We start from the raw sequence: 5069 nt of genomic DNA on the forward strand, positions 1-5069 counted from the left end.
AAGGCCTTTTAGGCCAATTTAGGTAGCAAAAATCGAATCAAATTTCACCTAAATTTAGTTTTATTCTAGTTAGAATTTTTACTCAAAAGATAACACTTCCTTTGAACACTGCTGAGTCATAATCTATTGGTCATTCAGTCTCCAGCAGTGTTCTTTCCCCATGGTTTGTTTCAGGTTCACGGCTCGGGTTGGTGTGTTGGTGTGAGCTAATGCATGCACTGTGTGCAGCTGTGGCCTGGGCACCAGACAGCCGATCACGGTGTGATTTATGACGCTGACCGCTGGCTGCGTGGCGCAGGCTAATGACACATACACTAAACTCATTGATTTGTATGAATGCCCTCCACTCTTCATCTATCACAATTTAATGTTGGACTTTGCATTGCAAAGGTAGAGAGGAGGATGAAGTAGAGGAAGACAATTGGGAGGTAGAATCCAAGGGAGGGAGGGGGTGAGGCAGAAGGTGTATTGTTTGGGCGAGCCATCTGACAGGCAGCTAAGCTACACGGTGTGATAAATGCTGGGCAAACTAGAAGTAAAAACTACAGTTCTTTTATATATTATCCAAGTTCATTTTCTACGTCGTGACTCATTTGCTGCTCATCCAGCAGTCTGTCTGTTTTTATTTCTGCTTTGTAGAAATGGACATAAAGTGTGAGCAGAAGATGCAGTAGAGCAGGAAGTGACAACATGAGGTGCAGTGAATGGATTAATTTTTTACAATGGCAACAAAAAGTGATGGAACAAAACTGTGGAGGGAATGAACTCTGAAACATTATTTTAAGTTTCACAGGCAAAAATTTCTGTAAAAGTTTGGGGTTTTTTTACCCATTTTGTCTTTTGGAGCATGGAAAATGTCTCCTTGCAGATAGCTGGAGAAGAAAAGGGAAACTTTTCTAACAATCATTTCTTTTATTAAAGAAACAATGCATACAAATCAATCTGACTCAATGGGAAAGATTGAGCCAGAAGATCCAAAATATTTTGCAGAGTGACAGAAGTTGAACTTTCAGGATGATGTGTGTTATATTAAAACCCAGACATGGTTGTGGTAGTGTGACGGTGTGATGCTTTGGGACCTCCCTCCTTATTTCAAATAAGATTTCTGTTGATATCTGCAGGGTTTTTTTATTTGTTATAGCTTGTTGCTGCACATATGGAAACCTTGTAAAAATTTTTACTTATTTTTTTTCTTATGTTACCTACAGTATGTTGCCCTTCCTGTACAGCCTTTATTCTTATCTTTCATGTTATATATATACAGTACCGTATGTACAGTATATATAGGATATATATACTGTATATATAGGATATTTCTATTTCTAATAGGTTGAACAATGAATCCTTTACTAAAGCGGAACAGAGATGAAGACTGTACAGTCATTAGCTTGTGACTCTAAAAGTAAATACAACTAGGTAATGCAGCAAGACATTGATCCAAAAAGCAGAAAAATGTTCCGTGCTGAACGCTGTCTCAAACTGAAAACCAAAATGAAGAATTTAGATTGGCCAAGACGAAGTCTGCGTCCTCCAGTCAGAAAGGCTCAGGGTGAGGATTTAAAACCATCCTTCTCACTGCAAGGTGAGCATGGCAACAGTTGCCCTCAACTAGAACGTTGGATGCAAAAAAAGAGCGGCCTGGTTTTATTTATAAATGTGAGGTACATTTACTTGAGTTTTTTGTTCTGATCATGATGATCATGTCTTCATTGTTCTCTATATCTTTGCTGTCTTAACCAAATGCCTGATTTCATTTGATGACATGCTGCAGATGGAGTCATGAGTCATCTTAAAGTCTAACAGATCTAAACAGGCCTGACAGTTGAGCTAATCTGAACCATAGTGGGGTTGGGAAGACAATAACAACAGATGAGCAGCAGGAAGCGGACCGGCTGGACACCTGTGCTTTAGACTTCCCTGTCTTTTATTCCTTTACTCAAACATCATGTAGGCCCATTTGGAACGACTTTCTTAACCACCAGCACTTCCTCACTCAGACTGGATTCTTTGGATTGGGAATGTATACAACTTTTGTTTTTCTAGCCAGGCTGTACACAACATATCTAAAACACAAAGTCAAGCAAACCAAGTTTGGAAACTCTCAAGGTTTTTTTTTTTTTTCTGCTGATACGATAAATTGGTTCCATGTTGTAAAAACCACAGGAGAATTGTTGCTGCACGTCTATACTGGGGTTTATGGGAAAATGCCTAGTAAGGCATGATGTGCAACTGCTTTCCATAAAACTTTTCTGTTTTTACTTTTACTTCACACATATACACTGGACCCCATAACACAAAGCCTTAGACCTTTTTAACTCTTATTAAAGTGAAAATAAGACAATAAAGCATGTAGTCTTTTTTTCCGTATCTTCTGACAATCGAGATCATGTGATCCTAATTGCTCAACTGTCTAAGAGGCCTTACGAGACTGTGCATGTAGTTCACATCGTTTCCAAAAAGAAATTAAATTAAAATTACATGTGAATTAGGTTAACGTGATAAGTCGTTAAACAACACGGCAGCAACATGTGTAAACAGTTACATGAGATTTATTCACAATTCAGTCAGCACTCATTAGCCAATCAGAGGAGACATCAGCGTCTTATTCAGGCATTGGAGCGACAAGCCTACTTGGGAGCAACTACATTTTGGGGAAACTGTAGTTGGTGATATTACAGAAAAGCTGTGGATTCAACACATTAGTATGACACACAGCTTTTTACGAACCGTGAAGCTTCGCCCAATTATATAGTTAATGGAAACGCAGGTAGTGTCGAAATGGTAATGCCAAAGACGACACAAGGAAAGCAGCAACAGTCAAATACCTGCAAAGAACAAGGCAAGTTCTGAGAAGTCAACTCAATGGCAAAGACCAGATCCTGGTCATCAACAGCTCTGCCTCAGCAGGAATCAGAAACCTTGTTGGGATAATAACTTGGTCAAGGGAAGAAATTCAGACTACAGATATTTAAACATGAAAGTTACTTATGCCTGGTCAATTCCACCCCAAATCCATATTTACAGGTTATGCAGATATGCAGATAACCTGTACAATCAGTCCTCAAGGACCAGCATCCTGCATGTTTCACTTGTCTCCCTGGTTCAGCTCACCTGAATCAAGTGATGCTTCATTAGCAGACGTTTGATTTGCTGAGGAGGAAGTAGCTGTACCATCTGAATCAGCTGTGTTGGAGCAGAGATGCTTCTAAAACTGGCAAGACACTGACGCTGGAGGACTGGAGCCACTCAGTCCTTGTTGGCCATGATTAAAAAGCCTGAGCAATAAACGGCGGAGCAAGAGGAACGTATAAAACAATTTATTGCTGGCAAACATATCTTAGCCCGTCTCCCTATTTGGTTGTCTGCAGCTCACAGAACTTTTAGTAAGCTACATTGATCTGGTGCGTTACGTACATCACGGCAAAATGCTAGTGATTGGATAAAATGAGTTCAGATTGTTTAAAACTTCAATAGTCTACAGCAAGTCCTCTAAAACAACATCCTCTTCTCTAGTTCAGAAGAAAAGTAAGGTTTGTTTAGTTTGTTCATTCCATTTCATGCAAATGTGAAAGTTTTCTAACCTTGTCAAAAATCTTAACCCTGTGTCGCTCACTTTAAAGTGAAAAAGCTGCTTTGTTAAAGAGAACTTCTCCTAAAGATCACCAACAGTAAAAACAATCAAGCCAAGAAACAAACAAAACCTTTACTTCAGCTTCCTCCCAGCACCTGTCACCCCCCCACTCCTCCCCTTCATCCTCCTTAGCACGGTAAGCTGGGAGATGTAAGTAGCCCGCTTGATTGCCAGAGCCCTCAAATCTCGCCTGAGAGATGATAACGAGACGTCACAGCTTCACGCTACGGTTTTAGAAGACGATGGAACATTTGTCATTTAAGAGTCTCGCGGCCTGAGCGTCTGTCAGCCAAGGCTCCACTCTAACGGCAAGACAGATCCAATTACCAGCTGTGGACATCTCTAACAAGGTGCCAGGAAAAGGCTGCCTGGACAAACAACACCAGCACCCAATAATGAGAGACCCCTCATTTGAGTGATTTGAATCCTTCTCTCGTTTTCCTGCGGTTTCTTCCTCGTCTTTCCTGCATTGAAATGTGCTTCAAAATATGCAGTGTTATTTTTTGGGGGTTTTTTTTATGTTTTGCTCCTATTTTTAAATGATAGTGGAAATGACACATGTTGGAAATAAAAAGAGGGAAACATTCACCTTTTCATAAAAACTTGCTGTCTGTGACACGCGTACACACACGCGCTCTAAACTTTGGAGCTGCTGATTATTAATCATTGCAGAGCTGGGCTTGTCAATGCCGGTGATCCAAAAAGCAGCGCCGCGTCCAGAACCCGCGGCAAACACAGAGAAACACTTTTCACAAGCAGCTCATTTTACCTCGTTCTCCCGCATAACTAACCAGGCCACGGATTGTCAATGCCGGGGCTGGGATCAATGCGCCGGGGCTCTGTGCACCCCATTGATTTCCCAACTCCCAGATATCACAACGACTCTTCATCAACAAAAGCACTTTGTCCTTCCCAAATAATCAGATCGAAGGAGCCCCTCTCCTGAGACAAAGTGGCCTCAGCAGCTCACAGCAGCGCCGCCTCCTGCCTCCCCTTCCCGTCGTTTCCTCAGGGGAAGCCGCCGCGTCCTGCTGTCCTCGCAGCTTCCTGCGGGTCAGACGCGTGCTCCACAAATTATGGCACGCTAAGAACCTGTGTTTGAATGTGTATGAATGCATAATCCATCAATCAATATGACTCAACTAGATATTCAAGTTCTTTTTAAAAAGAAATTTACATAATTTTCATGTGAAATATATATTTTTATATAACCTATACATAAATATATATATATTTTTTTTTTACAATGGATCTTCCTTGTGTTTGGAATAAAAACGGGCTGATTGATTATATGTGATATAATTTTGCACGCAGCAAGTATTTTTTTAAGTGTCGTGAAATATAATAAATAAAAATGAATAATTTTTATCATTTCAGTGCACAGAGGTAATCAGTGTGTTCACATTGTGCATTTTGCAGGTTTGTGACACTTGGTCAG

This window comes from Xiphophorus hellerii, chromosome 4, assembly GCF_003331165.1.
Source record: "Xiphophorus hellerii strain 12219 chromosome 4, Xiphophorus_hellerii-4.1, whole genome shotgun sequence".
In the NCBI taxonomy this organism is placed as follows: Eukaryota; Metazoa; Chordata; class Actinopteri; order Cyprinodontiformes; family Poeciliidae; genus Xiphophorus; species Xiphophorus hellerii.